Here is a 26,987-nt window from a genome sequence, read left to right as displayed (position 1 = left end):
TTTCTCAGAAAGGAGTCAGATTTGGGAATCCCTCCTTCAAGAACAATAAACACCTATCCCAGTTAACAGATTTATACCACGAGGTTACTGAAACATGGACTATGGAAAAATGTCCAGCAGGTGCTCCTAAGATATTGTGGGGATGCCAAATTAAGTGCATTTGCATCATACGGCATTTAACTCCTGCAAATTCCCCACTCCCCCTTAACTTTATGCTCCTTGTTTGCAGAAGAGAAAGCTAGCAGTTCATCCAGATTGGGTGGGTTTGCCCCACCATTGACGGTTCTATTATTCTCAGGGAGAGAACATGGGGCTTTGGTTTTGCTTTGTCAAGCTCAGTCCCCAATGCATCTCTTACTGCCCTGAGGAAGTGTAGTTTTTAAAGACAGGCATTTTCTTTTTTAAAGATTTTATTTATTTATTTATTTGACAGAAAGAGAGCACAAGCAGGGGGAGCGACAGAAGGAGAGGGAGGAGCAGGCTCCCCACTGAGCAGGAGCCCAACGTGGGGCTCCATTCCGGGACCCTGGGATCATGACCTGAGCAGAAAGCAGATGCTCAACCGACTGAGCCACCCAGGCGTCCCAAAGACAAGCATTTTCATAGACTCCAGACCCCCAGACACATTGAGCCCAACCAACAGCACAGTGATCTGTGGGAAAAACACCTGGGTCAGATCCCTTAGGAGTCTGAGCTATCCTGTACTTTGAGATTTAGGAGATTCGATTCCCTCCCCTCTCCTCCATTTTCCTCTCTTCCCCTTCCCTTCCCTCCTCTCCTCTTGCCTTCTCTTTTTAGAGACAGAGAGAGAGAGAACTAGAGGGAGCAGGAGGAGGGGCAGAGGGAGGGCGAGAGAGAGAGAGAATCTCAAGCAGACTCTGTGCCCAGCCCAGAACCTAATGTGGGGCTTGGTCTCACGACCCAGAGATCATGACCTGAGTCAGAATCAAAAGTCAGATGCTTAAACGACTGAGCCATCCAGGAAGCCCGAGGAGATTTTTAAGAATGATCTTTGACACTCTGGAATTTTCCTTTTGTGTGAAGACTTTAGATCTATCTGCCATCAAAGTGATAGCCCCTGACAACAAGTGGAGGTGTCATCTCAGGTGCTGCATGTGATGGATGGATGATGACGGTCTGGAGGATTGCAAGAAAGAAAGTGAGGTGGCGACAGCACTGCTATGTCTGCCAGGAGCCCAGGAGCCCAGGAGCTGTGGGGTGGGCCACTGGGGCTGGGCATCTCTGAGGAGTCTGAAGCTTGTTTCCTCTTCCTCCTATAGAATCCTTCCCTATTCCCTTCAGCAGCACCTGGCTCTGCCCCTAAGGAGAGCAGCAGTTGAGGGGCACAGAGCTGTCTGTTAGCCCAAAGGTAATGTTGGTCTGTGTTCCGGACTTAAATGTGTCTTGTCCTCTGTGAGTTTGAACAGTGCGGGAGTTCCCAGAGCCTAGAGACTCAGGGGAGAGTGATACAGCTGGGGTGGGGCCCTGCTAGGCTAGAGAGGCCAACCACCGGCCTGGGGAGCTCTCTGGGCCAGCCCACCCATGGGGACTGGTCGCTTCCAGGATCTCCCATTGATCTGCTTGGCATCTTAGAGCATCTCTGCTGCAAAGGCCTGCAGAGAACTTCAAGCTCTGTCATTGTGCAGGTGGCAAACACTGGGGCCTAGCAAGGAAGAGGGGGCCTTGGGGCAAGCTGGAGACTTGAACCCAGGTCTGACCCCAGCCAGACCCCAGCACCCCTTCTTAGCAGTGTGTGGCACTCTTGGGTCCCTCTTCACCCTGGATCCCCATGGCCTGCTGGGAAGACCACTCCCCAATAGGCTCAGAGCTGGTTGCCCTTAGCTGGCACATAAACAGCCTCCAGAGGCCCTCCCTGGCCTGAGGTGGGGACCCAGCACCCAAGGGGGCCACTTCAGAGGCCTTGTGGGGGGTCCCCAGGGTGGACTCTCTTCAGTGGAGCCCTTCCTGGTCGCGCTGGATGATGCCCCTGATATTACATGTAATCTAGAACTATGGGAAGAGGGATTTGAGTTGAGGACTGGGCAGTCCCTGTACCCATCCTAGAACAAGGTGGAAAGGTGCCTCCTAGGCCACCCAATGGCTCCCCCCACACCATCAGGGACTGCCACTGTCCTGGGGGCCCAAGGACTAGAACTTAGAGCATAAAGAGGATGGGTGAGGTGTGTGTGTGTGTGTGTGTGTGTGTGTGTGTGTGTGTATGTGTAGGGATCTAGGCTGTGTCTGGGGACAAGAAGCCTCCACTGAGGGCTGTGGCCACCCAGGTCCTGTGCAGACTCCCCCACCCCAGCAGCACCCCTCGCCCAGCCCCAGTACTGCGGTCCAGGACTCACTTCTCAGGGCTGCCTCTGCAGCCAGCCAGATGAGCAGTGGGGGGAGCAGTGCCTCCCCGTCTGATAATTCTGGGGACAGACACGGGATTAGGAGTCAGATGCCTAAATTCTAGTCCTTTCTCCATGTGCTGGGGAGAGAGGAGGGCATTTTTGACTGGCTGCATATGTCCTGTGCACATACATACCACACACAGACACACACACAGACACACACACACACACACACACACACGTTTCCATTAACATACAGAGAAACTTCTGTCTGGCCTGGGTGTGCGGTGTTTGTAGAAAGAGGGATCCAGGGAAGAGGGGATGAGGAGCTGCAAAGTGTCTGCCCTTCTGGGCTCTCCTGAACTCTGGGTTTCATGGGGAGCTAGAAGTTGGAGGTGCAAGCTGGTGAGGCCCACAGACTCAGGGTGACCCCAGGCTGAGGAGACAGGGCTCCCCACCTCCCCACTGTGGGCCTCCTTGGCTACCTTCTCGTGATTGGCAGTTCCAGGGGCTCTGTGGGCAGGTGGGAGCCAGAGGGCATGGGCAGGGCCGCACGGCGCGTGGCTGATGCACCCACACATCTTGTGGGGGCCGCTGTGCCACCACAGGAGGGAACTCCGTGTGAGCTATCCCGGTGTCAGGAAAGGAGCCAAGAAGCAGTAGCTGCTCACTAAATGCTTCACTGACAGCCTCGGGGGCTGGGCCGGGGAGGCTTGACTAGAGCCCAGGAATGTCCTGAGGACGCTGTGGACTGCTGTCCCCGTGGGAGGGGTGACCGTGCTTCCCCTTCGTAGGGGTGGCATCATGGTGGTGTGGCAGACGGGGACACTGCTCGCGACGGGCTGTGAGGAACGGGGATCGGGGATCCGGCCCAGGGCAAGGAGCAGGGTTTGCTCGCGGGCCCCAGCTGTGAGCTCCCTCGGGAGCCATCCTAGCTCTCCAGTCCATTCCCACCATTCTGGGTGGCCCCTGGCCAGTGACTGAGCCGGGGTGCTACGACACCCAGGTCACCCCCACAGTATTCTCTGGAGCTCCCTGCAGGGCCAGTGGAGCTTCCGTCAGGAGGGACTGTGGCCTGAGGCCTCCCGGATCCTGCTTCCCTGCCCCACCTCTCCTTCCACCGCCTGTGCTCCTCACGAAGCTTTATTGGATAAGTTTTGTTGAAATGCAGTCTGCATACCTGCAACTCATCCATTTGAAGTGTGCAATTCAGTGGTTCCTAGTATATTCACCGAGTTGTGCGACGGTCACTACGGTTAATTTTAGGACATTTTCGTTGCCCTGAAAAGAAAGCCCATACTGGGGAACAGTCACGACCCTCATTTCCTCCTAGCCTTCCAGGCCCTGGAAGCCACGAATGTTCTTTGTCTCTATAGGTTGCCTATTCTGGGCATTTTGTGGCTTCTTTCACTTCACATTTTGAGGTTCATCTATGTCACAGCCTGTAGGAGCCCTTTATCCCTTTTTCTGGCCGAGTAATATTCCATCATAAGGCTCTACTCCACTCTTTTATCCATTTGCCAGTCCGTGGACATTTGTGTCATTCTGCTTTTTTTTTTTTTTTCCAGTTGTGAAGAACATGGCCATGACACTCATGTACAGTTTTATTTCTCAAGGAGTAGGATTACTGGCTGGTATGGTAACTCTTGACCTTTTGAGAACCTCCCCAGGCTGTGTTCCGTCCAAAGCATCTTCTTTCCTCTGACTTCTGCACGTGCTCGCCGACACTTGTCCCTGTATGTCTTTTTCATCCTGGCCAACTTCCTGGGTGACAAGTGCTGTCTCACTGTGGTGCCGATTTGCGTTTCCCTAAAGGCTAATGATGTTGAGCATCTTTTCGTGGACTTCTTGGTGGGAATAAAGATTCTGTGTTTCTAACTTCGCCTCAGCCCTGCTTGCCAGAGGGCCCAGCTTGCAACAGGGGGAGGGACGTATCGGGTGGAGGGTGGAAGAGGAGCCGAAGTCCCTCTCTTCCTCTGTTCCTCTCTCTGTTTCTTTGCCTGTCATCACTCCCTTCTCTTTGCCCACAGTTTCTGGAACACACTGGGTATGCCCGGATTGTTTGCAATTCTTTCTTTTCAATTAGAAGCACAAAAATGTCAGCTGGACACCACCCCATGGCAACTACCCCATAACAAGTTACGTTTTTTTTCCGTGGAGCATTCCAGAGACCGCCCAGCTCAGCTGGACCTGCAAGCCCTCAGTCACCGAGGGGCAGAGCTGGGCTTGACCCATGGTCATCTTCTGGCTCTCAGATTCTGCATTATCACCATCCTCGCTCTTCCATTTCGGGTTTCTCCTTTCCTCTGTGCCAGTCTTTTCTCTCCAGCCAAGGGGTGCGAGCTCAGAAGGGGCAGGGACGATGTCCCTCTCTTGTCCTTTCCTCATTGCGACCACGGGGCTGGAAGTTGGCAGAGACTCACTGCTGACAAGAGGCTTTGTGGCGAGTGGGAGCTGGGGATCAAGTCTGATGGCCCGGGAGGTGTAGGAGGCTGGGGTCCCCTCCGGCTTGTTCACCCAGTGCCCAGGATAGTGACAGTGGGTGGCAGGCTGTGGTGTAATTAAGAATATATCTGGTCTTTGTCCGAGGTTCTTGACACAGATCTCCTAAAACCCTTTTATTTCCTGAGGGACAGGAGTGTCTTTTCTTAATGAGCCCATTCGAGCACACCTGAGTTTATGCCCAGGTGACCCAGGGTGGGGCCCCAGGAGGCTTCAGGATGGGGTCTGGTCACCAGAAAGACCAGCAATTAGAGGTGGGAACTCTCAGCCCTACCCCAGTCCTCTCCAGGGGTGGGGGTTGGAGGCTGGGTTGTTAGAACTCTTGAACTAAGACAATCAGAGGGCTTTGGGACTGGGGGACACACTGAGCTGTTGGGAGGGTGGGCGCACCCCGGGTGGGGGGGTGGAAGCTCTGTGCCTGCCTCAACTCCTACACCTTCCCCTGTGCATCTCTTGCATTTGGCCGTTCCTGAGTTGTGTCCTTTAAAAATAAACCAGCGATCACGGGGTGCCTGGGTGGCACAGTTGGTTGACTGCCGACTTCTGGTTTTGGCTCAGGTGGTGAGATCGAGCCCTGAATCAGGCTCAGCGCTCAGCTCAGAGTCTGCTTGAGATTCTCTCTCCCTCCTGCTTGTGTTCTCTCTCTTTCTCTACAATAAATAAATCTTAAATAAAACAAACCAGTGATCCTAAGTAAAGCCCTTTCCTGAGTTCTGTGAATTCTAGAACCTGCGGAGGAGGTGGTGGGAATTGCTGAATTTTGGTGGCTGGGGCAGAAGTGTGGGTCACTGGGGGACCCCACCTGTGGCTGGCATCTGAAGTGAGGACGGTCTTGTGGGACTGAGCCCTTAGCCCACGGAGTCTGCTGCTAACTCCAGGTAGTTAGTGTCAAAATCATAGGGAATCGTTGGACACCCAGCTGGTGGCAGAGAATTGGTGTTGGAAAAAAACACACACAAGCCCTCAGTGAAAGTTTGTTGAATAGACAAGGAATAATAGCTCACATAATTTAAGCACTATATCCTGTGTCCTTTGCTGAATGCTTTCCACTCACTCATTCAAGAAAACACTTTTGAGTAAGTAGTCCATGCCATGTGCTCAGCTTGGCATTTGGGGACAGCTGTGAATAATTAAGTCAATTTAACAAATACATTTTTAGCAACTAGCACACACCACACACTGTGCTGGGTACTGGGACTACAGCTTTGGGGCAATTCAAGTCTATACGGCACCTACCTACTGAGTCCCTACTATGTGTCAGGCACTACTCCAAGCCCGAAAGATACGGCAGTGACCAGACGGTCTGAATTCCTACCCTGTGTGTATTTTGCAGAGGCCCTAGGCGGTAAGGCCTCTGACTTCGTTCATTTTACACTTGAGGAAATTGAGGCTCAGAGAGGTTAATTGTCTCTCAAAAGGTCACACAGCCGGGGTGGTGAGGCTAGACCCAAGCCCTGGCCCATCAGACCTCAAGCTTGAGTTCTTACTCAAGGTGTAGACTGAATGTTAATATTGGGGTGGGGAGTCCTGGGTCCCACCTTACTCAGTACTTCGGGGCTCCTACATCCTCCGTGCATGCCTCCCTCTTCTGGGCCCCCTGGCCCTGCTCCCTCCTCTCTGATACACAAAATTCCTACCGCGGCTGGCGGTGTTCCTGAGAGACACCCCCAAGTGCTGTAATGTGTTTTTGTGCACAAAACCTCGTGTTCAGCAAATTGCTGTGACCAAGACCCTATCCAGTTACCTGCCGCATCAGAGGTATGTTCTGTGGCGGTGCCAAGCAAAGCAGAGAATAATACCTCTAAGAATTTTAACCATTAGATAGAAAAAGTGCAGCCTTGGCCAACTCTGGCGGGCGCTGCCGCACAGGAACCAGATACAAAGCAAACAAGAAGGGCCTGTCCCGCGTGTGGGCCGAGGCCTTTCCTGGAGGGTCGGCTGCCCTGGTGCCACCGTCACAGTCACATTGTCAGAGTCATCGGGTTGCTGGCTGGCTGGAGGCAGGTGGCGCTGGGGTTTCCAGGCCCTGCGATGGCCCCGCCCCGCCAATTCCATCCGTTGCCTTGGTGACTTGTGGGCTTTGAGGAAGCGACAACCTTGCCGAGCCTCACTGGGGAAGGTAATACCCCTGTCACTTGGGAGGACCAAAATGAGTTAATATAAGCAAAGAGAATGGAGTGTGACCACCCGTGGGCTCTGTGGCTGTCACCACGAGTCAGACAGCCAGCTCCCGATTCTCTGGGAGCACCTGCTAAGGCCTTGCCCGGTACATCCCAGTGAGTAGGGCAGATGAGGTCCCTGCCCTTATGAAACTTACAGTCCAGCGGGGGGCTGGGTGGCATTATCACACATGACATTTGAACTAGGTTTATGACAGAAGGTTTTCCCTAGGTGGGAAAGTCAGAGAAATCACGCTGGCGGATTCTGGGGGTGCCTGAGCTGAGACCTGAGCAATGAGGAAGTCATGAGGGTGGAGGAGGGAGGGACATGCTTTCTAGGTAGAGGGAACAGCACTTGCAAAGGCCTAGTGGCAGGAGGAAGACTGATGACCCCAAGGACCTGAGATAAGGCTGATGAGGCTGGAATGCAGAGTGACAAGGAACTGGAAGATGGGGCTGGGGAAATGGGTAGGGACCAGGTCTTGCAGCACTTTGTAGGCCCAGTGGAAGGTAAGAGCAATGGGAAGCATTACAGTGTTTGAGTCAGGTGGTGACTGGATGGGATGGGCATGGTAATAAAGCTCACTTGGCTGCAGTGTGGAACATGGGGCACAGGGCACTGGGAGGGGAGGCCAGAAGGCTAGCGAGGGGGTCTTCACAGTAGTCCAGATGAGACAGGGTGGTGGCTTGGATTAGGATGGTGGCAATGGGTGGAAGGAGGTGACAGTGTTGTGAGGTCTTGTTGCTGTGGTGGGCGAGGTAGGCTGGTGGGACTGCCTCGAAAAGTAACATTGCCATCCGGAGTTCCTATGGATGGGACAGAGAACCAGCTGGGGTTGTTCAAGCCATACTTAGTTCCCTGCAAATCTTTGCCCCGAAAAACCACCGAAGACCAAGAAATCTCTGAGCTGGACACAGCTCTTCCTGTGTGCACACCTCCCAGAGTCTCTCCAGATGCCCAGGCGGGGTCATGTCAAGTCTCCTGAGGATAGATCTGCTGCTGTTCCCACCCAGGCACTGCAGGGACCGGGGGTGGTGGTGGTAGTGATCTGACCCTGTCTCCTCCACACTTATGGCCAGCCTCTCCCGGCCAGAAGCTAGTCTTGGCATCTGGTGGTTTTGTGCAGTGGTTTTAGACCTGGTTTCGAAGTCGGACAGACCTAGGTTTGGAGCCAGGTTCCACCAGTTACCAGGAGCTGTGGCCTCATGGGACAAGTTACCTCTCCATATCTGTTTCCTCATCTGTGGAATGAAGGGAGCACCTAACTCGTAGGTTGTGGTGAGGATTTAGAGGAGTTATCCACATAGAGTGGATATCCACTTATCCACTTATCCATAGAGTGGATCCCAGATAGCTTTAGAGGAGCTATCCACATAGCAGGGGCTCAGCTCAGTAAATATGAGGTCTTATTATTATTACTAGCTGTAAAATGGGAACAATGATCGCAAGGCTATTGAGAAGACTGTGCCTACTGCTGTGCCTGGCGCGTGGTCAGTGCTCCCAAGGTCAATGTTATTGACCCTTGCAACAGTGCTAAGTCAGAAATAGCTTCCGCCTCTGCCACTGGATTCTGGATACTCATACCATAGGATGAGAGGGAGCCATTGAAAAGGATGCTATAGGGAGCATCTGGGTGGCTCAGTGGGTTGAGTGTCTGCCTTTGGGTCAGATCATCTTCTCTGGGTCCTGGGGTGGTTGGATTCCCTGCTCAGTGGGGAATTTGCTTCTCTCTCTCACTCTGCCCCTCCACCATGCTCAAACTCTCTCTCAAATAAAGAAATAAAATCTTTAAAAAAAAATAAAAGGATGCTATAGGAGAATGAGGTGGGAACTTGGTTATCCTATAATGTTAAGGATCAGGATCAAAAATTGCTGTGGCCTGAACATATCCCTATAAAAGTTAAATGTTGAAATCCTAGCCCCTAAAGGTGATGGGGGTTAGAAGGCGGGGCCTTTGGGAGATGCTTGAGTCATGAGGGTGGAGCCTCCACGAATGGGATTAGTGCCCTTATAAAAGGGACCTTAGAGAGATCCTGTGCCTATTTCACTATGTGAGGACTGGCCATGGGAGGAGGTGCTGGCCATGAACCAGGAAGCAAGCCCTCGTTGAATGACAACCATGCCGGCTCCTTGACCTTGACTTCCCAGCTTCCAGAGCTGTGAACATCACGTTTCTGTTGTTTATAAGCTAGCCTGGTTTTGTAAGTGGTATTTCGTTATAGCAGCTCAAGTAGACTAAGGCAAAACTGTTCAGGTGGCAGATGGGATAGTGGTGATTTTTATTTGTTGTTTAGTTTTGTCATCATTAAAAAAAAATTTCAATTATGAACACGTGTTTATTTTAGAGCCTGAAACACTATTATAATAGGATGTTTACAAAGAGTTTTCAATGACAAGAGAACATACTTGTAATCCAATGTGAAATTTAAAAAAGAAATTAGATCACAAAATTGTTTGTAGTGTTGGCTCATCTATACAAAGTGAAGTCCCCGGAAGGAAATAAATCTGCCATGACATCATTGTTTGGTATCTTGGAGTGAGGGTGTAGTCATTTTATTTTTAAAGATTTTATTTATCTATTTGAAAGAGAGCCTGAGTAGCGGAGAGGGAGAAGCAGACTCCCCACGGAGCAGGAAAGCCCAACGTGGGGCTCGATCCCAGAACTCCAAGATCATGACCTGAGCTGACAGCAAATGCTTAATCCACTGAGCCACCCAGGTGCCCTGGATGTGGTGATTTGAAAACAAGGCCTTGAATCCTTTGACCTTCTTCCCACTGAGAATCGGAACCTATGGCTTGTCTCTCCCTTGAATCTGGGTGGGCTTATGACTGCTGTGGCCACTAGAACATGGTGGAAGCCACATTACATAACATCCTTCCTTCCTTCCTTCCTTCCTTCCTTCCTTCCTTCCTTCCTTCCTTCCTTCCTTCCTTCCTTTCAAGTAGTCTCTATACCCAGTGCAGGGCTTGAACTCACTACCTTGAGATCAAGAGTTTCATGCTCTACAACTGAGCCAGCCAGGCACCCCTTCACTTTGTAACCTCTAAGGCCGGATCATAAAAGCCCATGGAGCGGGGCACCTGGGTGGCTCAGTTCGTTATACATCTGACTCTTGATTCCAGCTCAGGTCATGATCTCGGGGTCCTGGGATGCAGCCCTGCATTGGCTTCCCGCTGAGCCGGGAGTCTGCTTGTCTTCTCCCTCTGCCCATTCCCCTGCTTGCTCTCTGTCTCTCTCTAAAATAAATAAATAAACCTTAAAAAAAAAAACAAAAAAAACCCACCAAACAGGCCATGGAGCTTCCTTCACTTGCCAGAATGTCCTCTCTTGGTTCCCCAAGCCTTTAGGTAAGAAGCCTAACTCCTCTGAGGCCACCACATTGTGGAGAAGCCTAAGCCACATGAAGAGGCCATGAGCAGGCGCTTAGGTCACCAGTCTCAGTTGACTCATCCTGGCCCAGGAGCCAGATATGTGAATGAAGAAGCTTCTAGATGATTCCAGTCCCTAGGTGTTTGAGTCTTCCTAGCTGAGGCTTCCCATATCATGCAGCAGAGACAAGCCATCCCTGCTGTGCCCTGTTCAGAGTCTGGGAGCATGCCTTATGTGGCCACCTTCTGCCAGTAAATTTGGGGTGGTCTGTTATACAGTGATAGGTAATCAGGACAGGGGGAATATGGGAAATTTTCATCCTTTTAACTCGACTTTTCTGGAACACTGATGTTTTTTATTGTGAGCATTGTGAGCAGATGTTTTTATTATTAAGGAACTATAAGGAAGTTTTTGTTGAGTGAATAAAGAGAGCACAGAAAGAAAGGAAACAGAATGAATTAAAGGCAAGGGAAGAGAGAGGTAGGGAGAGAGGAGGCAGGGGGATTGTTTTTTTGGGAAGGCCCTGACTCCATCCCTCGCAGGAATCATGGAGCTCATGAAAACGTCCCATGGGCGTTTCTTCTAAGGCCCGTTCCCTTGAAATTTTCTGCCCTTGGACCATGACTGAAGGGCACAGCAGTAAATGGCTCTGAGTCAGAGAGCTTGGCTATGGGCTGTGTGTCTTTGTGCAACTCACTCAGCCTCTCTGAGCAGCAGTTCCTCACCTGCTACTCGGTGTATTCTTGGACACAGCTGGAATGTGGAAGAAGCAGGATTCAAATCCAGGACTGGCTGACACCTGCCAGGGCAGCTCTCTTCCTTCATGAAGAGGTCCAGGTAAAGGTGTGAGAGACAGTCGGGAGGAGAAAGCTGCTGCCAGCCAGCTGCCCCTGGGACCCCTCTGTGCAGGCAGGGGCCAGGGTGCTAGGCACAGAGCAGGGAGGCTGGGGGCCCAGGCAGAGGCCAGGACTGCTCCAGTCCCTTCAGGAAGCTAAGTGATCCCTCCCATAAACCTTTCACCCCTGTGTGCTTTGAATGGAGCCATTCAGAGGAGGAAACCTGACCTGCCGATGTTTTATGCATGGTCCGGCTGTGCCAGCAGCAGCAGGCCTCCTGGGAGGTATTATTTTTAGCCAAAGCATATGAGTGAGCTGGGGGCTTGAAAGAAGCAGGCTGGTCACCCACCTGTCCAGCCCCCTCACCCAAGGACCCCTTCCCTTGCTGGGTGGCCAGAGGCAATGTTAACACAATCTGTGCCCAGAACCGGGGGTGGGGGGGGGGGCGCTGGCTCGAGCCGGGCAGCCGCTGGGGGTGTGGGAGGCTCATCGTTCCAGGCTGTCTGTTGTGTAGCCAAATAAAGCAGCTGGCCACCTCTGACACCTGTGTGGCCACCTCCCATGGGGAGCTCCCCCCCTCCCCTTCCAGGTATTGGCTCTGAGTAAGGCTGAACCCAGGGGAGGGGGGCGAGCACGTGTCTGAGACTCCGTGTGAGGATGTAACCTTTGCAGCCTTTTCAAATTCCTCTGCTGCTGCAAAACATCATCTGGCTGCTGGGGGTGCCAGCTTTCATCACTCCCAGCCTCTTCTGGGGCAGTGTCCCCAGCAGGTAGGGTGTCCGTCACAGGGTAGATTGGCAGCAGATCCTGGGTAATTAACATCTTTTTCGGTCAGGTGTCCACCAGCTTCTCTACCCCTCCTGCCTTGCTTCCAACTGAGTTTCAGCGTCAGGGTGGCTATGTTTATGGAGTGCCTAGTCTGTGCTCAGTGCTTTTTGGTCCATTTCTTCTTCTTCTTTCTTTTCTTTTTAGTTATTTATTTGAGAGGGAGAGATTGAGAGCAAGCAGGAGCAGGAAAGGGTCAGAGGCAGGAGGAGAAGCAGATTCCCCACCGAGCACAGAGCCCTACACGGGGCTCGATCCCAGGACCCTGGGATCATGACCTGAGCTGAAGGCAGACGCTTAACTGAGTGAGCCACCCAGGTGCCCCAAGTCCATCACTTAATCTGCACAACCTTTGGGGGCAGGAACTGCTGGGCTTTATTTTGATGGAGAAACAGGGAGTTAGGGCAGAGCCAGGACCTAGACCCTGTCTGAACGGAGTATTTTCTGTATGCATGGAGGCCTGACTTGGTGACTTCTTCGGGTTAAGAGCCAAAACCCACAGCTCAGGGGTGTTTTCTCTTTTCCCTTTTTCTCCTCTTGCTGAATCATTAGAAACAACAACATGTGGACGTGGAAGGAACAGTGGAGATCACCTCTTTCAAGCTGTTCATTTCTCAGATGGAGAAACTGAGGCTGAGAGAGAGGCATTCTCAAGATCACTTGGTTGCCCAAGGGCAGTTCCCAGTGTGCAGACCTCATTCCATGGCTCCTTCTGTTCCAGCCCAAGATCTTCTAGTATCTCATCTTCCTGGGCTTCTGTCTGCCTGTCAATAGGACCAGTCATTCCAACTGAACACACATGCTATCATGGATGTGAAGGTGCTTGACGGACAGATGGCTGATTCCCCAATGCCAGCCCTCCGAGCACCCCTGTCCCCTATTTGTCAGGCTGGTTGCAGGCCAGCTTGTAACCCCTCAGGTAGGCATCCACCCGAGGGGTGAGGACAGGGCTAAGAGAGATTGCTAGATTGGTCGCTGCATTAATAATGCTAAATGACCAAGGTCCTCACCAGCCAGAAATCTCCCCAGGGCTTTTTATTTTTAAAAATATTTTATTTATTTATTTATTTATTTATTTATTTATTTATTTATTTATTTATGAGAGACACACAGAGACAGGCAGAGACATAGGCAGAGGGAGAAGCAGGCTCCCTGCAAGAAATCTGATGCAGGACTCGATCCCAGGACCCCGGGATCACAACCTGAGCTGAAGGCAGATGCTCAACCACTGAGCCACCCAGGTGCCCCACCTCAGGTCTTTCAGTGAGAGAGAATTCAATAGAAGGCATTGACTAGATAAGACAGGTCAGAGCAAGATAAGATGTCCAGGAGCTTTGCAGAAGCCAGAAGTTGCTACCACCCAGGGCTGGGGGCAGAGAGATGAGCTGGCCTTGCCAGAGCCCCGGGGGCTGGGGCAGGGGCTAGAATCTAGTTGGGGGCTATCTGGTGGGAGCAGGACCATAGACCTGATGAGGTTTTTGTGGGAGACACCACAGGAAGCAGAGATGCAGGGGAGAAGGGAGAAATCCCTGGGCTTTTCCCTCCTCGCACTCTCTGCTGTGCCTCCAGTTGGCCAAACTGACCCAGAAGCCAAGGGAAAAGCCAGGCTGGCAAAGGAGTCTGGGAAATGTAGTTCCAGGGATACGGGGCCGAACAGGAGGAGAGGGAGGACAGGATCTGCGATCAGCAGGTAGGCCCAAGCTCCGAGGGCCCTAAGGCTGTAACCGCGGCCACTGGTTAAGCGCTCGCCAGCTGTTCTAGTGCAGCAACTGCTTCTCCCCCCGCGGTAACACTTCTACTGATGAGGAAGCTGAGGCCCAAAGCGATGAAGTCAGGAGGTGGGAAGAACTGGCTTCAATGCTGGCCTCATGCTGGGACCCTGCCCTCCTCCTGCCAGACACCCCCAGCGCTGGCCTCCACCTGCTTGGGAGCAGGGGCTCTGGGCTCGGTGGCCCCTCTCTCAGTAGCGGCTGGTTGTTACCGTTGTTACCGCGGTCTTACAGCCCATCTTACAGCCCAGGACATGCAGACAGGTTACAAGAACCCCCGGGGGGGTCACCCAGCTCGTCCGTGGCCGTGCTGGGGGTTCCGACCCTCGGCTTCTGGCTTCAGAGCACACGCCCTTCAGAGCGCAAGGACCCCTGCCCCTGTCCAAGGTGCTCCCTGAAATCCCACTCTTGGGATCCCCGGGGCCCTCTAGCTCATTAACTCTGCCCTGTGGCCGGCCTGGCGTGGCTCAGGCATGACCCGCACGCCCAATTAGAGGAATTCAAAACGTCGTTTATTTATCAATGACTTAAGCTTATTTGATCATGAAGGATGGAGCCCAAACTGTTCTCCGAAGCCACTGTCGTCCCTCAGCTGTGCCAAATCCGCCTTTGATCTGCTAATCCTGAGTTTATAAGGTTAGGAGATAAGTGGGCGGAACGAAATTCTTTTCTCTTTTGGTCCGTCTAAGCGGCCTGAAACCCCCAAACATCATAGACCTCCTGGGCCCCAGCCTCCTCCCCGGGGATAACTCAGATGGTGTGTGAAGGGGGAGCTCGTGTCCGGGCGCACACAAGCTATTTGGGGCGGCAGGCACTCTGCACTGGGTCTGCCTGCTTCCTCCTCCTCCTCCTCCCCTTCTTTTCTTCTGCTCCTCCTCCTGCACTGCCCTCCTCACACTGACCTGGGGCTCGGAAAACCCAGGAAGCCAATCTGGCCAGTGACCTCATCAAACTGCCGGGACCTGCTCCCTCTTGCCCTCTCTTTCATTTTATACACAGATCTGCCCTTCCATCTGGAGCCCTCCTGCCTGGTACTGACCCTGGGAGGCAGCAGAGATCCTATCCCTAGGAGAGGGATAAGACTTCAGGCCAAGTAAGCTCAAGTCAGATTTATGGTGCCCTTGCAGGAGAAAGCCCCCAGGGAGTGTTTATAACTCAGTGCAATGAAAAGCATGAGAGATTTGTAGTCAGACAGTTGTGATGTAAATCCCAGCTCAGGCCAGTTATGTGACCTTTGGGCAACCAGTTAACCTCTCTGAGCCTCCGTTTCTTTATTCATAAAATGGAGGATAATGATGGTAGCCACCATCCTTAATTGACTTCTCCCTGGAGAATCAAATGAAGACACCTGCATCTTGGTGCAGAATAAGTGCTTCATAAAGGGCACTGGTGGTGATCACTTTTGTGGTCCTCTGTAGGAACTCGTACAGCCTGCACCTGTGCAGTACCTCCCACTCACCCATCTGGTGGTGGGTCTGTGGCTGCTGTCCGCCCCCACAGACCTGGAGACAAGTGGTGCGGCCCTGGCCACGATGCTGAGGCCAGTGGTGGGGGAGACGTCCCAGGAAGCAGGACGGAGATAACATGGCCAGTGCTTCGAGGAAGATGGGGACAGTGGGCAGGTGCTCTGGTGAGCAGCTATAGCTGTGACTCTGAGGGCCACGGGAGAGAGGTTGGCAGGTCGGAAGGGGCCACTTCGAGATGGACAGGGGAAGAAGTTTCGTGGGTCCTCAAGAGACTTGGAAGGCAGTCGTCCTGACCTATTTTATGCCCTTTTGATGTAGAGAGATTTCAAAGGCAAGGACTGATCCTAGACCGGGGGAAGGGATAGGCTGAGGCAGACCAGCCTGCTTCTCTTCCCCCGGGGAGCGAGAGAAGCAGGGCCACTTCTTTGGGAATCTGGAGGCTGTATTCTCACCCTACTTCCCACCGGCTCTGAGTCGTGAGCTAAGGCCCTTCATGGGGAAGACATCACGTGGCTTCTTGCCTGCCTCTCCGTTTTTTTTTTTTTTAATTTTTTCTTATTTATTTATGATAGTCACACAGAGAGATAGAGAGAGACAGAGAAACAGGCAGAGAGAGAAGCAGGCTCCATGCACTGGGAGCCCGACGTGGGATTCGATCCCGGGTCTCCAGGATCGCGCCCTGGGCCAAATGCAGGCGCTAAACCGCTGCGCCACCCAGGGATCCCGCCTCTCCGTTTTTAAACTGTAACCTGGGAGCTCCCTGCAGCTGAGGCTCTTCCTTATTTACCTTTGAGTGACCCACCCATCAGCGGAGGGCACGCCATTTATAACATGTACATGAACTAGGTCAGACCCTATGCTCACATCTTGCAGTGGGGGTGGGTGGGCTACCAGGCTCTCCTGAGATTTCTGGAAATTCTAGGTGCCAGCAGTTCCACGGTCACTGCTGGTGCTCACCCCCTGCCCCCCACCTCCCCTCCCACTTCATCTCTCCCCCATGACTGTGTCCTTGTCCCTGGACCAGTCCCAGAGCGCACCCAAACTCATTCCCCTACATCCCCCACAAATGCCACTCACACCAGTCCCTCCTTGCCACAGCAGACTTTGCCGGTTGGCGGTTTCAGGAGGGTGAAGGTTACATTATAGACACGGACCAGTTCAAATCCACGTTAGTCATCCTTACCTGGAAAAGCCCCTTAGCCCTGGCCCCTAAAGAAGTCTTTCACTCAATACCTCTCTTTGTGAGCTCCTGCCATGCCAGCCCTACTATTTTTCTCCAGCTTACCCTTCATCCCTGCTAAGCTCCTATGCAGAGTGATTCAGTTTATTGCTGTTTTGTGAGCATGCACTTCAAGGCTTTACCTCCACACACAAAGTGCCCCAGCAAGATGTTTTTCTAAACAAATATTTCCCTTTAAATGGGACTTTGGAACTAACTGTGAAATAGCTCCCTCCTCCTCAATTAGCTTGCATGCCAGTGCGTCCCCTCTCTGGGTCTGTCTTTCCCTCCTTTGTCCATGGGGATCACCATCTCCACTTTTCCATCTCACAGCCCTGCTGTTCGGGTTCAAGACAGAATAGCACACAAGGAAACAAAAGGACCACACGAATGTTCGAATCCTCCTTGGAATAAATATTCCCTGGTAATAAAAACGGTGCTATAAAACTTTGGAAGAACTTTGGTCTTTTTGGTTTGGATCCCCAAGTAGGAAGTTTTTGACCTTGCTGACAAAATAGCTCTTTGCTCTCCCCACTGCTGAGATTTGCCAAATGCTGGAAGGATGGCATGGCCACTCTGAGGTTCCCTGTTAGAGAGGAGAAAATATGTCCATCTCCTCTTATTTGGTCCCTCTGTGGGGAGAGGGTCTGTTTTATTCTCTCTCTCTCTCTTTTTTACCATTTGCAAATCTTCCTCTTGGCTTCCCTCACAGCTTGATAAGTGATTGGTTCTTGCTTTCAACATCAATAGCAAGGCATATATTTTTTTACTTATGCGCGATTCTGTGTCTAAGTTCTCGGGCATTCAGAGAAAACAATATAGTTCTCCTGCAGGAGGTAGACTGTGTAAATATATATTAGTTTGGGGAGAAGGAATGAGGAATGATAAAATATTCAGAAAGCAGTCTGTTCTTGAGGGATGTTATTCTGCACAGCCAGGGAGCAGATTAATGACACCGTTTGTGAGGAAGGGAGACCAGCCCCATAAAATATGTATTAGTGGGGATGGTGGTGGGATGAGCGGGGCTGTTTGGGGTTGGATGTACAGGTCCCAGCCTCAGAATCTGGTGCCTACCCTTGGTCTCCCTCATCAGAGCTCCCAACAGCTGGCTCCAGGGCCTTGGAGGGCAAAAGCTCCAATATGGGTGGGTGCTGACCATACCTAGGTGGCCATGGGGGACAGGATGGGATTGTTTGGTAGAAGTACTAGGTGAAGAGTTGGGATGCTTGGTCCTACCACTAATCTGCTGTGTGGCCTTAGGCAAGTCACTTAATGTCTCTGAGTTTTTGTTTCTTCTACTATAAAGACAGAAGATTCTTAATAAGGCTTCAGTAGCAGGAGGATGGGTGGAGGTTTTACTGGAAAGGAAGCAAGATGGCAAAGTCCTACTTGCTAGGCCTCACCAGCAGGAGTGCATTGTACATGGCATGAAGAAATTCTATGATAAGCCAGTTGAGGGTGTGGGGAGGATGGTAAGACCTCTAAAGACCCCACCTGAGTAACAAGGGATGGCCCTCAAATTGCCTTCTGAAGTGGACAGTGCTGGGGTGCCTGGGTGGCTCAGTCAGTTGAGCGTCTGCCTTTGGCTCAGGTCAAGGGTCATGGGATTGAGCCCAGTGTTGGGCTCCCTGCTCAGTGGGTGGGGGAGGGGGGCCGCTCCTCTTGCTCCCTCTGCCCCTCCCTTGCTTTCTCTCTTATGCTCACTCTCTTGTGCATGCTCTCTCTCTTAACTAAATAAATAAAACTTTTCAACAAATGTAAAGTGGACAGTGCTGTTAAGGTTAGGGTTTTGTTGGGCTGAATAGGAGTGCAAGTTTGGGGCCAGAGCTGAATTACTTGGAGGAATGGCAGAGAGGGGGAGGCTGAGGGTGGCTAACACTGTTTGGCCTGTCTGCTAAGTCAAGAGTAGATAAATATTTACACTCTGTCGGCCTGCCTGAGGGGCCTGGGTGTGTTGGACCAGGGCTGATCCTTTGGGTTCCTTCTACCTCAGATACCGCAGGTTCCTTTGTCCCGTTTCTACCCACCCCCAAATCAGGTCCTTCCCCAAGCTGAACTCTGCTGGATTTTGCTTTAATTACAAAGGGTGACCTCTTGTTACTCCCTGGGATTTCACGTAGCAATAGTAAAAAGCTTGTACAACCCATCGCATGTGCTAGGAATTGTGCTACAGGTATCATCTCATTTCACCCCTAGAATAACCCTAATCAGGTAAATACTATTATTGTCCCATTTTATAAATGAGGAGGCTGAAGCTCAGAGAAGTCAAGGAACTAGTCCAAGGTAACACAGCAGCAGGTCTGATCCAGAGGCCAAAGCTGCAACCACTGCGCTAATTGCCTATGGGTCTATCTCCTGTTACGCTGAAGCTTCTCGGGGGAAGATTCTGGTTCCACAGGCCCTGTGAGGTAGAGCCCAGACTTGGCTGCAGGGCGCTTGTCAGACCCCACTAACTGATTGATTTCCTCCCACTAGGCCTTCCCAGCCTCTCTTTGGCAGAGTTCTTGTCAAATCACCAGGTCTAGGTGAATCCTGTGGGACATCAGCTTAGGGGCATGGAGGCTCCGATGTCTCGGATTTAGAGGACACTCCCAGTGTGTTTGTCAGCAAGGACTCACTTACGGCTGGCTGTCCTCTGAGCACCCCATGCTGCCTTATCTGTGGTTTCCAGCAGCACGTGGACAAACCTGGAGACTAGCTTGTGAACCTCTGGATCATTGATGGAGCTTCTAGCTCAGAGCCCAGGAGTTCAATCCAGCCCCCATGGGACAGGGGAGGAACCGCTCAGACTTTAACTGAGTCAGAACAAGTGGCCACCTACGAGACAAAAGGTGCCACAGATAACTGGGGGTAAATATTTATTTGCATGTAATTGAAATGCATTCCTACCTGCACCATCTAAACAATCTACCAGGTATAAGAAAGAAGGCAAACAACCCAATAGAAAGTATAGGATAGGGACAGGCAATTTCCAGGAGAGGTGACTTATAGGGCTGATGAAGCAGGGCAAGATACAAAATACTTATGTGTGGGCACCTGAACAGGTGCAGCCTGGCTGGGTCCCAGTGTGCAGTCAAGGTATCTGAAGACGCTCCACCTGCTTGTGATCCAGGGAATGCATGGCATGGGACCAATGTGGTAGAGCTCTGACAGGCCCTCCCTGGCCCTCTGCTCAGACCCAGCCTCCATCCCAGGGTCCCTCCCACCCCAGATTCCTCAGGGAATATTCAGCTCACCAGGTTATGTTTTTCTCAGGAGCCAAGGCTGAAAGGTGTGAGTTGGTCTTCAGGTTCTGAGAATACATTCCCTGCAGATTCTCTAAAATGGGACCCTTCCTTCTTACTCAAGATCAGATCCCTATTCTGGGAGTTGGCCATGGGAAGTGACAGTAAACCGGAAGATCAGTCCCCTGCCATCTTAATCTGATTTGGTACAGTCATCAGAGCAGGGATGGACGAGACATGCCATCTGACATCATCCGGGATCTTCAGCAGGACAGGAGTTTCCTCCCAGATCTCCTTCTCCCCTGCAGTGACCTTCGAAGGGGGATGGATCCCTCTGTCTTGTGTTGTTAGAAGAGGCCCAGAGCACTTAGAGAGTGCCATGTGCTTCTGGCTTCTCGAGCAGCTGGAGGAGGGCCTGGGAGAAGGGCTCATTTTAGCACTCAAAGGTGGATGAGGCTGGATATCTTGTCCTGTTGAGCAGACGGGAGAGGGCCCTGCCCTCCACTTTGTGAGGATCTTGGAAGTATGACGAAGCTGCCACCTGCGTGGAACATTTCCCCTGGATACTGCTTTAGGTGGTGCTGACAGTCATGAGCTGTGTGAACTTGTAGAGGCACAAGGCTCTGGCCTTCGCCCCATAGATGTAACAGGTACATCCCTTGCCCCTTCCAAATCCCCCCACATTGCACCTGTTCAGGCTGATGCTATGGCTCCCTACTGCACCCTCTATGGCTCTTTCTGGATGCTTTCTCTGGCTGCTGAGACTTTGCAGTAGAAGTACAGGGAAGTTGGTAGCCCTGGGATCACATTGCAACCAGAGACTGACAGCTTTCTCACCACCCTGGTGGGACACCTGAGGCATGCTGTATGCAGTCCCTGGTAGGAGTGAGCCTGGGCTGCCCACAGGTGACCTGCTCACGAATGCCCCCTGACCAGCTTCTGTGCCTCCCATCCCCATTCCCCTCAGGTGCTTCCTAGGACCACCCTCTCAATGAACTCTCTGCTTCAAAACCTGGTTTCAGGGTCTGCTTCTGGGAAGCCCCACTTAAGACAATAGCTGTAGCAGAATTAAAAAAAATATATGGGTTGAGGATGTAATCCACAGAAGCTGTTCACAAACGTTCTCAAAGTAAGAGAGCCTCACCCTGGGACACTAGTGAATCCAGCCAACCTCTCCTGGGCACATAGCTCTTTTTTTTTTTTTTCTTAATAGAAAAAATGTGGTTTCCCCTGTTGATAAACCACTTGTAATTTTCACACCATAAAACATAGACTTGTGGCTTGAGTTTCACAGTTTACTAGATAGTTCTCCATGCCTCTGACAGTTCTGATGTGTTTTTCTCCATGCCTCTGACAGTTCTGATGTATTTTCCTGTTATATCTATATATCAGGAAGGGGAGGCATATATAGCTTCCCCCTAAAGCTGTATTTGCTCATTCTCTCTCCCCCAGTCCATATCAAGCTGTCCCCAGAGGGAGCCCCTGTCACCTCTTCCAGTCCTAAGTCCAAAGGAGGATCATCTGTGGAGAATGACTATCAGGTTGGGCCAGCACGAGGTGACTAAGGGTCAGGGGTGATGAAGGGGATTCAGAGATCTTTCCCAGATCGACTGTTGGCAAGTCTAAGACTTCACATGTGAATTGTCTGGTGGCACACAACTGAGTGGAGAATCTCACGGGAAAGAGGTAGGACAAAACTTGAGATGGTTCATGGGCATCCAGAATGGGAGGAGAGGAGCAGGCCATGGCTACATTTGACCCCTGGGCCTCTAGAAGGTATGGGGTAGATGTGCAGGGTGCTGGGCTGGAGAGTAAGAGGTCACTGCCCAGAGGGCTAAGTCCTATGACTTTCTGTAAGATGAACAGGCAGGGGAATTGGGAAGGTCCCAGAGTTCCCTCTGATAGGGGCTGAGCTTACCTCCACCAATCAAGCATCCATGGCCATATCGGACTCCTGTGATGAGGAATGGGTTTAGTAGGGTGTCACCTGTGGGATACCTCCTGGCAATGTCTCTTGTGATAATGGCAGAACCATGTGATACTGTGTAAGTTGGTTTCCTGTAGCTTATCTGGAAGATGATCCCAGGAAACACCAGCAAAGGGGCAGGACAGGGATATGGTGGGCAGGGGGAGGGGGCAGCAATGTGACAAAGGGAAGGGCATGCTCTCAAGCAAGTTAGGACCCCGGGGACGAATGGGACTTACCCTGCTGGGAGCCCTATGAGCCAGTGTAGAACATGCACTTCTGGTGATCCCATTTCCCGCGCGAGAGGGAGCCGGGGTATTTACACACCACCTCCCCTCTGACACAGATCCAGAGCTGCTCTGGGGCACTGTGGATTTCTCAGCACTGCTGGCCTGTGGCTGGAGAAGACCTGTGGGACTCTGGCCATCAGAGAAAACCTTCAGGCAGGGCAGCATGGATGCTAACAGCGGGAAAGACCTAGAGGTTATGGGCTGGGCAGCAACAACCTCTACTACATGCTGGCCCCAAACCTCGCCATTGCTTAAACAGAGCCAGCCCCAAGCTTCAAGGTCCTGATCACTCTGCCAGGCTCACTCTCATCCCGCAGCCCCTGTTCACAGTGGTCCTTTATCATTTCTGCTCTCACACATCACTGTTCTTCTCCATCCTCCCACTTCTCCTGCACCATCAGCTGCAACCCCTCCTCCTTCAGCCAGCGCCTCAGCTCTTAGCACCCCAGAGGCCTCCGGGAACCCTGACCGTCTGCAGCACTCACTTGGTCCCAACTCAGGCGGGTCAGGCGGGTGTTTTCTTTCCCGGCTTGGGTTGGTTGGTATGGCTTGTTTCCTCAAAGAGATAGCACCCTTGTGTCTACTACAGCTCTGAGTCACAGTGGCCAGAACAGCATCAGACGCATAGTATGTGCTCAGTAAGTGCGTATTGTTTTTGCTGATGACATGGGGATGATGGTGGTGAAGACGATGGGGCCACCAATGAGCTGCTCACAGGTCTCACTCTGTAGCTAACTTGCTCTGTTTCTTCTGACAGGTCATGTCATCTCTCTGATTACATTCTCCTGTAACAGACTCTTTCTTGCTAGTTGTTTTAAATGGTTCCCTTTCCTCCTGGGAGCTCAGTGAACCCACCCATGCACCTCTGCAACCTTGGCGGTTTGGATTAGCTGTGGGACTGAGCAATGAAATATGGCAAAAGTGATGCTCCCACCTCTGGGCTTGTGCTGTAAACCGTCCCAGGCGTGACCCTTCACTGCCTTCCTCCATCTTCCACTTCGGTGGCATCACCGAAGAAGAGCTGCCCAGGAGTCCCCCACTCACGGACACCGCCATGGGGCTACTGTGTGGGTAGGAAAGTGTTACTGTGGCAAGTCACTGACGTTTAAGGACAATTGCTTCAGTCTAACTCTAATGTGGAAATGTTTTAAAAATGAGAATAGTATCAATATCAATGGGCTGTCGCCAACATGAATACTATAGCCTGCTTAGAAGATGCTATACTAGTTTCCTAGGGCTGTCATCACAAAGGACCACAGGCTGGGCGGCTTAAGCAACAGAAATGTCTTTCTTAGTTCTAGAGGCCGGAAGTCCGAGATCAAGGTGTGGGCAGGGTTGGCTTCCTCTGAGGCTTCTCTTCTTGGCTTGTAGATATCTGCCTTCTCCCCATGTGTCTTCACCTCGTCTCCCCCCTGAGTGTCTGTGTTCAAATTCTCCCCTCTTATAAGGACACTGTCATATGGATAAGGGCCCACCCTCATGACCTCACTTCACCTCACCTCTTTAAAGATCCTATTTCCAAATAGGGTCACCTTCTGAGGTGCTAGGGGTTAGGACTTCCAACTATGAATTTGGGGGACACAATCTGACCCATAGGAGGAGCTCAGGAAATGTTCCTTGCTTTCCTCTCCAGGAAATTCTAAGACACTCCAGTAATTAATAATGATGTCAACAGCCCATCCAACTTGCTCTGAAATATAGTGTCTAGGAATATCGCACTGGCCCTTCATCCAAAGTCTAATTGTCTGAAAGAACTGCATCCAAGATGCTGTGACTCCGTGAGATGAAACACAAGTGCGAGGCTGCTTGGGAAGCAAGTGTTCAAGGTAGGTTTGGTGCTGGTGGTGGTGGGGTGCCAGCGAGATGGACCATGCAGCGGGCTCGCACTTGACTTCATCTGTATTTCCATAGGGCTTTAAGGACCAAGTCACAGTAATGATGTCAACCTCGAACAATTTCTTGAGCGCTTACTAAGTGTCAGCCACTTGTCTAAGCATTCCCTGCGAGTCATGTCACTGGGTTCTCTCTAAATGGGTTCTCTGGTTATTTCCATTGAAAGAGAGGCGCAGAGCTGAGGCAGCTAGCTCAAGTTCACGCAGCAAGGGAGAGGCAGGAATGGTGGGTGGGGCCAGTGGCTGTGGGTTGCCTGGAGAACGCGTTTGCTCGTTTGCTGAAAGATGCAGATGTTGCTTCTTTGATCAGGTGCCGGTCACACCAACCACCCGGGCCCCTGACATCCCCCCCCCCAAATCCCCCAGCTCCATGGCTGGGGTTGGAGCCCTGCCCTCTCCTGCCTTCAGGACAAGAAAGCCCCCTCCAGCCTCCTTCAGTGTCATCCTGCAGTCTGGCCACCCTCCCTGTCACCGCGCCAGCGGCTGGGAGCTTTCATTCAAGTGGAATTGAGCCGAGGACTTTTGTAGCACTTCATTTACATGTATGCCAACAAGCTGAAATGTGCAGCAACCTTGGAACACTTTCAAAGGCAGGAATAATTCCTCTGAAATAGGTCTTCCGAAAGCTTTATCTTGTCCTTTCTTTTTTTGTTAATCTTGGAGCCCCTTAGCATGTCAAAGCAATTTTTCTAATGTCACATCTCTTAGACATTAGCATGAAAGGGCTTTAAGAGATGATTTGAAAAAGAATAAATGTTGAATGAGCATTTATTATAGAGTCGCTTATGCTACATTTACATTTTGACTCTGTTTCTGCCGTGTGGGCTGGAGAAGCAGGCTGATTTGAAAGTCAATGGTGTCTAAATAGGCGTTCGCTACAACTCTGTTTACACTCAGCTGTTTCCTCTGTGCATTAATTTACAGAAAGAGAAGATTTCATTAGGCTGATTTGTCCCGGGGAATGAGATTAAGCAGAGCGTGCGCACCTCACACGGAGGTGGGATTCCCAGCAGGAGTCGACCCCGTCGTCAAGAGGCCATGGGGCAAAGGTAAGGGAAGCCCATGCTAAGGGCTTTCTGCACACCTCTTAGTAAATTAATTAGCAGGGTCCTGTCCTTTCTTCAGGAAGCTGGCCTGGCCCAAACGGCATAGTGCAATGGTTAGAGCCCAGCCTGGGAACAGGGCACACCATGGGGTGTGACCACACGCTCTGTCACTCCCTGAGACCCAGGGCAACAGATTTGAATCTGTTTTCTCATCCAAACCACGGCCATAATCTCTGTCCACATCTCACAGGGCTGGTACGAGAGCAGAATGGTGATGGAAAGTGTCTAGTGCTGGGCCGGGCACCTGGGAAGTACTCAATCAATATTGGCTGCTTTTATCATTTTGATTGGGTTTTTTTTTGGTCTGTAGAACTTGGCCAAAGTTCCAGACAAATGACTCTGGTTTGTGGCAAGTATAGATTTTTTCCACCTTTGCGTCATTCTGTGGGTTCCAACCACAGGCAGGTTGCTGGGTGTGAGTGGGTTCTGGGGCCGATGGGTATTGCAAAGACTGTTAGACCCTTTGTGTGAATGCACGTGTGTGTGTGTGCGTGCGTGTGCGTGTGTATGATTGAGAGAGAGAGGGTGAGAGAGGCAGAGAGGTCAGCTCAGTACACGGGGACGTTCCCCCAGATTTGAGCACCCAGCCCCAGCAATTCTCAGCCCTGGGTAACCTCTGTCACTCCACTTCCCTGCAAGTTTCTCTCTGCATTTGTCACTGCGCTGGACCTTATGCTCCTCGAGGGCAGGAAATGGCTCTTAGTAACTTTCGTCAAAATCAGCCCTTCAGTTAACGCACAAAGAATTCACGCTCAATCAAGTCTGTGGTACTTTTTCAAGCTTGGTTTCTCGAAGCCACCTCACTCTTAGGTGGGGGTCCAATCCGTGCCGGCTCAGAGGGCAGTGCTGGCTGCAGCAGGGGTAGGGGGTGGGGGACCAGATCCCTGTCCTCTGAGCAGGCCTTCTCCTGGCCCCAGCACTTTGGGGCACAGGAGCAAACCCCCTCTCCCCCAATCTGCCCCAAACTAGATCATCCCCTTCATTTCACAGGTCAAGGAAGCTGAGCTCCATTCAGAGGGGGAGGCTTCACTTACCCTGTGGTCACACAAGCTGGCTGGTTGAGTTCGGCCTAGTATCCAGGTCCAGTGAGGCTGGCCCAGCGCCCTTGGCAGCCTGCCAGGCCTCCTCTCAACCGTGTTCCACCTCCCCTGTGGGGCTGGATTCTTTCTGGAATAGTCCCTAAAGCCAGCCAGAGGCCAGGTGGCTCAGCCCGCTCTGGCTCTCATCCTGAGCCTCCTGCTACTCCATGTTCCATCTCTGAGTCCTGCCCTCCATCTGGCAGTGCCCCCAACTGCTCTCTAGGCCCCGCGGGGCTGAGACTTGGGCCCTAAATAGATTTCTCACTCCCCTGTCCCTGTTTTCTTAATTTTAAAAATTGTTTTATTATTTTTATTTTTATAAAGCAGTGACAGCTATAGTGCTTCTTGAGCATCTACTACGTGCAGGTGCTGCCCGAGACTCCATTCCTGCAAGGCAGACACTGTTGCCCAACATCTTGCAGATGAATGTGCAAGGTTACACAGCTCAGCCCCAAAGGCAGGATTTGAACCCAGGTTCAGCAGTCTGGCTCACTCTAGGACTCCCTAGTTGTCAGGTGGCCAGGCCACTTCCACACAAGTATCTCCTACATTTCCCTAATCTCTGAGCCTTCTGAGGGTGGCATCTGCCCTGCTTGATCTCGTTCCCCAGGGCCTTCTGAGCTCAAGGTTGAGAATGTCCCAAAGTCCCTCAATTCAGACTCACCGGCTTGATTTGAAGAGGTGATTATTTCCACCACCATCTCCATCTTCTGAAGGACTCGATCCCAGCCACTGCCCTGAGTGTGATCCCTACACTACACACAGAGTGCCAATGAGGAGAACCCAGGACCATAGGATGCCACTCAATGTCCCACTGAGTCTGGCAGAGCTGGGACAACCAGCTCTGTCACTAACCAGCTGTGTGATTCTGGGCAAGTAACTTAACCCCTCTGAGCTTCATTTCCTTCTTCAAATGGGGATAATAAACAAGTTGTTCCTCA

At 51.7% G+C, this 26,987-nt stretch overlaps 2 long non-coding RNA genes across 7 annotated transcripts in view; both read left to right on the top strand.

Annotated features, from left to right (window-relative positions):
• The window catches only part of LOC144314415 (uncharacterized), a 29,390-nt gene extending 12,461 nt beyond the window's left edge, over nucleotides 1-16,929 (top strand). For 2 of the 4 annotated variants that reach the window (XR_013380292.1, XR_013380293.1), the window contains 4 exons: nucleotides 12,588-12,854; nucleotides 14,354-14,440; nucleotides 14,804-14,897; nucleotides 16,823-16,929. This is a non-coding gene — a long non-coding RNA (uncharacterized LOC144314415). Of the gene's footprint in view, nucleotides 1-1,280; nucleotides 1,370-12,587; nucleotides 12,955-14,353; nucleotides 14,441-14,803; nucleotides 14,898-16,822 lie in introns of all 4 variants that reach the window. The other 2 variants (XR_013380294.1, XR_013380295.1) reach the window with 2 other exon arrangements.
• Nucleotides 1-26,987, top strand: part of LOC144314416 (uncharacterized) — an 88,014-nt gene extending 61,027 nt beyond the window's left edge. Inside the window, exons 1-5 of one of the 3 annotated variants that reach the window (XR_013380297.1) lie at nucleotides 19,724-20,363; nucleotides 21,166-21,399; nucleotides 23,603-23,795; nucleotides 24,786-24,910; nucleotides 26,657-26,987. This is a non-coding gene — a long non-coding RNA (uncharacterized LOC144314416). Of the gene's footprint in view, nucleotides 1-19,723; nucleotides 20,364-21,165; nucleotides 21,400-21,929; nucleotides 23,041-23,602; nucleotides 23,796-24,785; nucleotides 24,911-26,656 lie in introns of those variants that run through there. The other 2 variants (XR_013380298.1, XR_013380296.1) reach the window with 2 other exon arrangements.

Source organism: Canis aureus, chromosome 5 (assembly GCF_053574225.1).
Source record: "Canis aureus isolate CA01 chromosome 5, VMU_Caureus_v.1.0, whole genome shotgun sequence".
Taxonomy (NCBI): domain Eukaryota; kingdom Metazoa; phylum Chordata; class Mammalia; order Carnivora; family Canidae; genus Canis; species Canis aureus.
Note: the sequence above shows the minus strand (reverse complement) of the source record. Positions and strands in the feature narration are given on the sequence as shown.